Genomic DNA, 12151 nt, shown 5'->3' on the forward strand with positions numbered 1-12151 from the left:
GACGAGTTGTGTATCGCACATTCATATGGGTGAGATTAAATCGTTCTTGTTACTGGAAATGTCGCTGTGTTGCGTTTTACTTAGTTTTCCCAGTGCAGTTCACAGTTTAGTGCTGGTTTTCTGATCAGCAAATCGATGGTTCAAGTGTTCAAGATGTTTGTTGATTTTTTGTGAATAAAACGATTCACTGAATAAAGCAAAAACAAATTCTAAATTTATGCTTCGTTCACATTAGCAGCATACCGCCACGTAGAAGTTAAGCGTGTGCAGCTACATTCTATTTGTTTTGCTAGTTACTGAAAATTTTCCGAGCCGTGAAAAGTCATACGTTAATATGATAGAGCGTCTTGGGTGTCATTATTGTATTACATGTACACAGAATGTAATCAAAAGCAATAAGAATAAGTGTACAAAATACATATCCTGTACATGTCATTAACTTTAATTCGTGTTTGTGAAATAACTAGGAATTTCATAAATGGGGATAATAGATCAAGATCTGCATCTGCCTTTAACCCACGAAAAGCTTCTCGTGATCGAGTATCCAACATGTATCATAGTTATCAATAGCCAAATAATACGTATTTTGCGACAAATGCAAAATGAATATGTATAGTTAATACCGCTGGCAAATAGTGACCATGCTCCTAACTTTCTTGATATCTAACGTCAGACGCCGATGTACGTGCCGTTAAAATGTCCTGGTATGTTGTTTTATTATTGTAAAATTTATGCCATCGATTGCTTTGGGAAGCGAGTATTAGCTCATCTCCATACTTGATGTCATAGTTAACCATCGTTTATCCATTGTATGGTATTGTGATATGTTAATTGGAATATGTGAAAACACAAATCGTATTAATGAAGTCATTTGGTTTGGATAATGGAACTAACAGAGACATTGAAAGCCATGGTTTCAATTGAATTTGCTGTGTACGTGTCGCTGATAACATTGGCGTGCGTGTTCAATTTTAACATCGGTGGGTTGTCACATCCTCTCGTAGATGCTATATTTGAAATAATATGTAAATGAGAATATATCACGTCAGCGATCTGAAATTGAACTAGATGTTATTATACTTTTAACACTCAAAATATATAACCGTTCGTAAAACGCCGTGTAATACTTTTCTTTTATTACTGACTCTAATCGTATATTTGGTCCCAAGGGAGATTTTTTTGGTCAATAATGCTTTTATTTGTATTACCAAGAATGCTGTTTTTTTTTTGTTTTTTTTTGCATTTCATGTAATAAATGCGGAAAACTTTGTATTAGTTCTACAGATTGTCGATTAGGTGATTGGTTTGCTGAACATCTACGACAAACTAAACAGGAGCATTCTATTTTATCCTGTTTTACTTCATTTTAATTCTAGTGTACATATAACATTACAGACATGTCTATTTCTGGTGTATGTGTTGTCAATGGCAACGAGAATCAGCTCAGGCGTGTCGAGGAGGGAACTATGTAAAAATGTTTAACTTATTCGTTGAGCTTACTATCTAATGCTGAACTCCGCACAGTTCGATTCTCGTTACTTATCATCACTGCACAAAGCAGGGGGGCTTGGCACGAGAGGGCGCCATCCGGTCCGAATGGCACGTTTCGATATCAGTGGTTCATTGTCCATCGTCAAAGCAACAACGCCACTTTTACGAACAGGTGAAATAATTTCAGCAATTTCTTTACAGAATAATCTTAACGAAACCTTCATAGAAAACACAGGCTCTACAATTATGTATATTGCAAAACAATTCAACCAAAGCCAGTTTGACGCTACAATATCTTGCTGGAGCCCGAGTTTTACGCGTGATTTTATTGCGGTCGAAATTGTTTAATTTCAAACTGCGCATGCACACACACTGTGGTTTCTCGAAATGCATACTAGTTAGGTAACTTGTCACTATCAACGATCTTGAATTCTTTTTGTCCTAGGCAGTCGGAAAGTGAATGTTTCTTCCCGTGCAGAAACATGTTTTTGTCATTGTTAAATAATAACACATGTTTGTGATAATGTCCGAATGGTCATGGATTATTTATTTTATCACATCGAACAGAAATCCACCATGCATAGTTACACCTAACGTACATCGCAACAAGCAACAGGATGAAATCATTTCTCAATGTTTTCACAACAGTGGCTATAATATCAGTGAGATGTGATAAATCATATTCCCGCATTCTTGTTGCCTAACTATCACAAGTGAGTTGTCAATTCGTCGTTCTCGCGTCGCCCATTCAACGCGTTCGTATCGCCTGTTTTCATCTCGCTTCATTGGTAAGTGTATGACAATTTTTATTTCATTCATTACATCACAGACATAGACGATGATATCATTTGCAAATTTATGAAGATCGATATTTCTACGTATGGTTTGATTTTCAATTTCAAATCAAAATCACCGATATTATTGTTTTGAATAGGATGGATGACATTGTATCAGTCTAGAACTGTTAGTCTGCTCAAATATTTTTAGTTGTGAATCCTCATTGTAATATTCCACATTTAAACGAACCACATGTAACTCAAATTATAATTAGGACGCACACACGAGTAGTCAAAGCCCCGCTCGACCTAGTGCGGTCTGAATTTACAATTATAGTAAAAATGCCTTCAGACCCATGCGTGTTTTTCCATACAATATATCATAACATCCGCAATTGACACGTCACTGTCAGTTACGGTATAATAAATTAAACAATATTTCCATAGAGGTGTATTATAAGCGATTGTTATTCACGCACATCCCTATACAGATAATGTTTTTTTCCCGAAACGCCTGTTTATATTGAATACTAACAGGGTATTACTTTTCAATAAACCCGTGCACTACTGAGTGAGTATGACAATGTCGCTGATGTGGATATGTTCGATAACTGTTACAGCTGTTTTTTTTAGCGCAGGTGTTATGGCCAAATTACTGCTTTATTAGCATTATTTACCTAGTATTGTCACTGAAATTTTGTCTTAGGCTCTATAGCCCTATCTTATATTTCACATAAATGTGCTATTTGTTAACTTATGGTATAGCGCCACCTATAGTTAGAGTTGCAATCTACTGGCGAGAGCTCGTGGAATTATTGACCCAATACTTTATGTCGAATCGTGTTCAATGAGCATCAGTTATTCATAATAATAATAATAATATAATGTTATCACGAGGAGTGCATACTTTGAGGTATCTTCGTAATAACCTTTTTATTATACATCTTTTCCTACCATGGATACATGCCGAAATCTAAAAGTTTAGAACAGAATCAGCAAACTTCTTTGTATGGAGTCCGATCAAACCCTGGTGGCAGCCATGTTTGTTTTTATTATTAGAGGACGCTTACGCGCGTAATCATTCCATATTATTATTATTATTATTATTATTATTATTATTATTATTATTATTAGAAATGAGCATCGGAACTTCTGAAATACGACTATACTGAGGTCAACTGTGCTTGGGAAGATCTACAAATACAGCATGAATTATTTGATTGTGTTTAAGTAATAATTCATGTATTTAAGTTGGAGCATGCAATGTTCATTAGCTTTGAAATCATATTTACTTAGTACTTTACTATGATGATTTCACATCAACTTTGCTCATGATATTTCACAGATTACGCATGCCTAATGATCATTTGATATGTTAGTGATATGTTTCTTGCTTTTATTTTTGCTGCATTACGTCAGTTGTTTCGCCACTAGATGGTGCTGTCAGTCTACCACTTATTGCATTGTTGATTTATAATGCCATAGTGTGTTAGATATTTATTGTTTCTTTTATTTATTTCAATCGCTCATCATATGTGTACTAGTACTTCATTTGTAAAGTTTGGTTGTACTGAGCTACACTATACTACATTTATTTCATTATTGTGAGTAGCACGCATTGACGACGGTGTGAAATATGCATCTATGTACATTTGTCATTACTAGTAAAAGACAAAGGGCTCTTGAATACGGGTTATAAACGCTACATTTACATTTACGTATTTGATCAACATCCGTTGAGTTTCCAGGTTAGTTCTTATTTGACATACATGTTAACTTTACTGAAGTGTAATTCCAGTCAGCAATACACCTGGTGTCCAACTAGTAAATACGAATAAGTCAACTGCGAATTGACAAGATGGAGGTAATGTTCGCTAAGCGAACCAGATATGTAAACGGCTGAATTAGGAAACTGTTGCAATTTTGTGTTTGATGAGAGACTCACTGACAGACTCGAAATCATTAAGGCAAGCCTATACAAAGTGGATGGTGTTATACAAGGAATTTCCCATTACCTGCGATACAAACAACTGCTATCAACAGAGGACCAACATAAACATGGATTGGTTCAGACCACAATGTGTACATTATGAAAGTGTAGGAGCAAGTGCAAGGGCATGGATAAGACGTAAAGAGTGTGAAGCGCGAAAACTGCGTGATGCAAATGTGATGCCAGAGGACAGCGATTCTCAAACTAGAAAGACACCTTCAAGTTATTCACAGAAATCGCATACTAGCAGTACCTCAACACGCGTGAACTCATTGACCATAGTAAGAGCTAAAGAGGACCAAAGAAAGGCTGAACTGTTAGCCAGAGTAGCAAAGTTGAAGCAAAAACAAGCATTAGAACGGGAAAGACAGGCGATTGCAGCTTGGGATTGAAGCAGAGAATGCAAAGAGACAAGACGATCAAGCTAGATAAAATGAAAGAAGGACAAGCAAAGATGCAATTCAAAATAAGGGAAAAGTGTTGGTTTTAGAAACCGAAATCGCGGTGTCAGATGCACAGCAAAATGTTCTGGTTGAATTAGAAACTAATAAATTACCTCGAGCAGTACACTTATGAGGAGGCAAACAATATAGTCACAGAGTAGAGTTATCTCGATGCAGAAGAATGATATCCAGTCGCATGTAAAGAACTTGTGATGTACAAATGATTGCTAGCGAAAAAACAGGGCAGTTATCAAAGCAGATGATGCTAAAAAACTGCGTGAGTATGAGTATGCAACACAAACCATTGAAGCCATGCAGTCGATGGAATACCATGGCCACATACAAAGACTTGTTGGGAAGCTTCCATACTACCTTAATGCGAAATAGAGAAGCCGAGCATATAATGCTAGGCAGAATGGGAAGCCAGTCACGTTCAAAAAAATGGTGCACCGAGTCTGAACAGGCAAACGACCCATTATATGGAAGGAAAGCTTTGCATGATGATAGCAATTCATGTAAAAGTTCAAAGATACAGACACAATCTAAGAACACAAGGGAAAGCTCTGCTACTGATGTCTCAATTGTTAAACCAGAGACCAAAGTTGAATGTGGTTGACTAATTCAAAGTGGTTCAGTAGGAGACCAAGCACAGAATGAGACAAGAGTCCCTGGCTAGTACACTAAGATACAAGTGGCATTTGAAAAACCGCGTGCTTATTGCAAAACTACCAGCAATGTTATGAATAAATGCGGTAACAAAAGAATCTCGCGATGTCAAGTTAAATTTCTTAAGAAATAAAGGAGTTTGTTGCGGCTGTTTAAAGCCAGTACATCAAAGCAAGTTGTCAACAAAGACACATCACCCACTAAATATGGTAACCAAAAGGTCACTGCCACATGTACGAATGTGAACAAAGAATTGAGTGATCAGACATGGGCCAGCAACATTGAGTGTACCATGGTGATAACCCCGGTATTGGCTAAGAATAGTGGTATAGTTTTGGAGATATAAGACATAGTACGAAATGATGATAGGACAAAGTTCACTCTAGCCACGATGGTTGTTACTCATACTATGAGCACCTATATTGTCAAAAGCTTTGAAGTCAGTGATTTGGATGTTGAAAATACTGTGAAGCTACCAAATGTCTACACTAAACACAAAATTCGCATCCTCATATGCCTACTGGAGAAGATGTTAGTAAATGGCCACGCATGCGTGCTCTGGCTAACGTGAATGTGGATGTGGGATTACTTATTGGGAATGGAGTACCTGATGCATATACTCCACTAGAAATATTGACAGGACCAGATGAGAGTCATCATGCTTAAAGGACCCCCCTGGGATTGGTGGCATGGAATGTTATTTGTGAGGAAGGTGACAATAAGATTTTGCAGTTCAAAATAGTTTGATATACAAGAGATAATTGGATAAATAAGTCAGAAGTTCTATCAACATAGACTTTCCTTAACACTCTATCAATGACAGGAGAAAACACTTACAGAGGACAGAGCGTTTTTTGAGAAAGTGGATAGCACCATGCACTATGTGGATGGACACTAAGAGATTGGTTTGCCATTTAAGGACGATGCAAGACTACCAAATAACAAAGACTATGTCATGCAGAAACATGAAGTACTCAAAAGGAAAATAAGGTAAAACCCAAGTTTCATACTGACTACACAAAGACTATTTCTGATATTATTCAAAAGCAATATGCTGTTTATCTTCCACAGGAGGTGCATGAAAGAGATGATGCTATAGTCTGGCATTGGGTGTACCACCCTGAGAACCAGACAAGATACGAGTAGTCTTTGATTGTTCAGCCAAATGTTGTGTATCCTTAAACGATGTTTTACTACAAGGACCTGATCTGACTGTTGTTCTTTTGTAGGTCAGGCAAGAACAAGTAGCACTTATTGCAGACGTAGAGGCTATGTTTCAACAAATAAAGGTTCCACTACATAACAGCAACTGTCTGCGTTTCTATTGGTGGTAAATTTGATAGCAAACCTGAAGTATATAGAATTATTGTTCATTTATGCGGTTCGTCACCAAGTTGTTCGAATACAGCGCTACGCAAGACTGCTACAGCTAATAAGGATGAATTCAAGCTGTAAATAATTTTAAATGTTTTAAAGAACTTTTATGTAGATGACTGCCTCGAATGCTGTGACACCGAGACTGAAGCAATATCCGTAGTCCAAGACCTGATTAGTATCTGCTGCAAAGGAGGATACAACTTAATCAAGTGGATTGCCAACAGTCATACAGTCTTGATATCAATTAATGTGGACATTCAAGCTAAAATTGTGAAGCAGTTGAATTTGAGTTATGATGATCTCTCCACTCAGCATGTGCACTGGAATGTTGAATCTGGTACACGAATTTTTGGGATAGATATTCAAAAGCATCCATCTACTAGAAGAGGTAGATTGTCAGTAGCAAACTCTATTACGATCATATAGGAATAGCTGCTCTAGTTGTATTACCTGGCAAGAAAATTTTACAAGACATGTGTCATCATGGTATTGGTTGAGATGATGATATTGAACTTAAAAACCTGCAGAAATGGCACAGATAGGTAGCAGACCTGCCACAGCTGGATACAATCTCATTACCAAGGTGTTTCAAGCCTGCAAGTTTTGGTAAGGTAATGTCCTGCCAGATCCACAACTTCTCAGATGCCAGAGAACTTGGTTATGGCACTGTGTCATATTTACGCCTATTGAATGAGATATGATCGCACAGTTCACGAAAGTAACTATTCCTTGCATGGAACTGTCTGCAGCCACTATTTCAGTTTGCATGAATAGAATGATACAGAGAGAGCTAGACTTCAAATTCAGTGAAACATTCTTCTGAACAGACACCATGTTTGCCATTTGCTACTCGGCAAATGAAAGTACTCGCTTTCATATCTTTGTAGATAACCACGAGGGGTCTCATATGTCACAATGGAGATACGTGGGCACAACGTCCAACCCAGCAGATGACGCATCCAGAGGTCTTAAGGTGAATGATTCCATACATAGAGAGAGATAGCTAAACAGTTCTGATTTTTTTGGAGATCTGAATTAGAATGGCCTAAATGAGATGCGGATAAAAGAAGCAACATGGCTCAACACATACCTAAGCAGCTCAACACATACCTAAATGATTTCTCAGGCAGTCTCGTAGAGAACCCGACTCCATTCACATATGATCAAACTACCGGTATGTCTACTACAGCTACAGCACAGCCCGATGTTTAACTTGTCCTATTAAACGACACAAAATAATGAATGCGCTGCCTACACCTAAATCATCTGACAGTGGTACAATGCGTCCATCAGCTTGTGACGACCATGTAACGCGTCCTGTCATCACTCAAAGATGTGAGAGCATTTACACATATCTGCTGTGCCCCGACATGTTGTATACCATGAATTCCTTTTGCAGACAAACTTATGTACATCTTCATGAGTACTATAATGGCTACCCTAATAAGCGCGGCATATCATTAACCATGAACCAATTCAGAGTATTAAATGACATTATGCCGCAAATCAACCATGTTGTTAGGTATGTTCATTCTCATTTCAAAAATCCAAATATTCGTTGCTCATTTTCCTGACCCCTCTTCACCCCTACTGTTATAAAGATTAGTCCAGAGTGGACGCGACTATCGAATTCCAGGCTGTTTAGTTAATTCGTGAGCGAGTTTGCAATCTGATACTTTTGAGACTGCTGTAAATACAGTTCAATCTGCTGAACGTTTACCAGTGATTAACATTATTATGCGTAAAATGTATTTTTTCACAGGCAACAGGAAACCATTGGATAAACTTATTATAAAGAAAATCGTCACTGAATTCATCTCTACACAAGTTCGTTGTATAATTCAAGCCAATTGCCTCGGGTGTGCTATAGAGCATGGCTCACAACGCCAACATTTGTGTTTATCTTATGGATTCACCGATGAAGATAGTCAGATTAATGAAATTCGTCTCAACATTGACCAAGCTTTGTCTGAAATTGATAGTGGTAAAATTGTCATGTGTTAGGACAACATTTCAACGCATTCACCCACATTTGGTTGGAAAATTTTCCAAGCGGTATACTCGTGTACTGTTTTGACGATTTAAATCAAACCCCGAAATGTGTTTAGTCTGCTGTGAAATTACGTTATCAACACGCGATATGGATTCCCAACTCGTTGACATTATACAACAGCATATATAGAATAAGCATGCCAATAATACTTTAGCAGTCATTCATAGTATAGTATTCCATTTCTTTCAATCTAGTTTGCTTGTGTGTGTGTATTGACTTTTTGATGTTACTCGTTTTTTCTCATTGTTTTACTATAATTGAATACTTTATTGCATTAGAACAAATGTATACTCCTAATAATATCATTCTTATATTACTAATTTTTTTACTCATTTCTTGATTATTTACTGAAACAAACAAACAAACAAACAAACAAAAAATATATTCCACGTAAATGACCTTAGTAGTTTTACCAATTTGTTGTCGGTTTCATAATCGAATACTTAATCGCGTTACAAAATGTATACTCTTAATATTTCAACCATTTCAAAATGTCATTTTTATCTTCTTATATGTTACTCAGTTTTTTATTCATTTTCGGGTTATTTACTAAAAAACAAAATATATTCCGTGTATTTGATCTTAGTAGTTTTACCCATCTTTTGTCAGTTTCATAATCAAATACGTTACTCTATGTATTTCAACCATTTTTATATATTACTCAGTTTTTAATCTATTCCAAAAAAATATATATAAATTCCATGTAACTAATCTTAGTAGTTTTACTCTTCTTTTGTGTAATAAACTCCGTTAGTTTTCAAAATGCTGTGTATTTATTAGCATGTGTGTGTATGTGCGCGTGTGCGTGCGCCCTCTACGATACTTTCTGAAAAATCTTTCGTGACGTCCATATTCGTCCAATTAAAAAATAATTAAAAAAAATGATGGTAATTTATGCAAATTGTATTCACGATGACCTTGTTACGACCTCATATTCAAATCTATTTTATGTATGCAAATGTCTTCACAATATCCCATTGTGACGTCATCCTCATTCAAATTAACCCCTTTACGGCCATGGTCGCTCATTTATGCTAACTTATGCACTAATTCCCATTGTGACGTCATCATTTATGCTAATATATGCACCGATCACCACTGTGACGTCGTCCATCCTCGTATGACGTCATCGCATCCGAATATGAACAGAGCCCTCATGGTCGTCCCTATAGTGTGTCCTAAACTACTAAGGGCTTTGACCCTGAGGGCCTTGCGCATACCTAACTTGGAATGTTCTATGAAACTACACTAGATATTAGTTGGTAACTACTCTGTTTGTCTTTCAAGTAACATCCTTTGGCAAGTCACGTGCCGGTTATGAACTAACACGAGTCTATCACAAATTGTGATAAATGTATCAACATAAATAAAAAGGATTCATGTTTCAAAAATGATTTATTCCATTAACTTGGGAGAATTTAAGGGAATGATATCTCGAACACATTGTCTTAATATCATTAATTGGCAAAGATAATAACACTTTTAAATATGCAAATAATTTAGTCACGACTATAAAGCGCTTAATATAATGACTACCCTCTGTAAGTTGCGCTACAAAGTCAAGGATTTTTGATTTATTTTAGTTATGTTTAATAATGGTATGGGCTATAATAAAGTTTGAGTTTTCAAAGCATCGGCAAACTCTCTGTAACTATAGCAACATAGTTGTCACGAATAAAATGTAGTTTTGCATGTTTTACTTTTTCATGATAGTCAAAGCGTAGACATATGTACGAATGTGCCAAATTGAAAACAAAAAATAAATGACTTGTATAATTTAGAGATGAACATTAATTATAAGTTTTATTTTTTAAAATTAATAAATAACAAAATTGATTTTTTGTTTTGATAGCAACTACAGCAACCTAAGACCAGTAAACCATGTCCATACTAATATAACAAACTATGTGAATATCACTTTACTGCATTTAAGCAAATGGTGAGCATGATTCAAAGGGAAATAGGGTGATCCTGACAAATAACGTGATAGACACAAAACACTGTTCGTTTTATTTATTTATTTATTTATTTATTTATTTATTTATTTATTTATTTATTTATTTATTTATTTTTTTTTTTTTTTTTTATTATTATTATTTTTTTTATTTATTTATACGATGTTGTATTTTTTTTACATAGTTCAGACAGCAGCATAGCTACTCCAGAGTTCAATCAGAAGTTGAAATTTCTTATTATATCTGGCTCCAGTTCACACATAAGAACCTGGTTTGGAACACCTAAGTCCTCTGTGAAAAGTCTGTACCCTATACATGGAGAAATGAACACGCCTACCCACCCTCCGAGTCCAATAGAGCCTGTTAACCGTCCATCTACGTCGGGATATCAATGAGGGGGTCGTAAAGACCATGTAAGGTATGTTTATTTTATTTTATTTTATTTTATTTTATTTTTTTATTTTTTTTTATTTATTTATACGATGTTGTATTTTTTTACATAGTTCAGACAGCAGCATAGCTACTCCAGATTTCAATCAGAAGTTGAAATTTCTTATTATATCTGGCTCCAGTTCACACGTAAGAACCGGGTTTGCAACACCCAAGTCCTCTATGAAAAGTCTGTACCCTTTATATGGAGAAATGAACACGCCTACCCACCCTCCGAGTCCAATAGAGCCTGTTAACCGTCCATATATGTCGGGATATCAATGAGGGGGTCGTAAAGACCATGTAAGGTATGTTTATTTTATTTTATTTTATTTTATTGTTTTTCACTGTTACGATCACATGTGTTCGACAGGGTGTTTGAGTTGTGGAAATCAACAGGACTGCATGGTTACATGGTGGCAAACATGCGGAAATTGTCACAGATTTCTCAAGAACGAAGAATGTTTCGAAAGGCATAAAAAGTCGGTTAATGGGAAAAAGACTCTCTGCCAGTCAGTTAAACGTTGCGAAAAATGTCACAAACTCACAAATATAATGAAGTTTACGGCAAAACCTACAAGTCTTTTCAGACGTACGACCACCTGTGTTACATTCAACCACCGATAGAATAAAGAACCAAGAATCTGACGATTCGTTGGAAGAATTTGAGGAAGATGACTCTGATGCCATGTTAACTACGTCTTTTACGATTTTGAATGCACGACCGACGAACATTGCACTCATATTCCAGATCTGTGCATAGCGAGAATTCCACCAAATAAGGAGAAAGTGTTCAATGGTCCACGTACCTTGGAAGATTTCTGTTAGAAAAAAAGAATAATAGGATGATTTTTATCGCGCATAATTCAAAGGGGTACGATGGAATTATGATTCTGAAATACTGCCAGGATCACAATATACTACCGGAAGTCATCATGAATGGTTCAAAAGTGATGCAACTATACATCCAT

This window comes from Saccoglossus kowalevskii, chromosome 10, assembly GCF_978046115.1.
Source record: "Saccoglossus kowalevskii chromosome 10, keSacKowa6.1, whole genome shotgun sequence".
In the NCBI taxonomy this organism is placed as follows: Eukaryota; Metazoa; Hemichordata; class Enteropneusta; family Harrimaniidae; genus Saccoglossus; species Saccoglossus kowalevskii.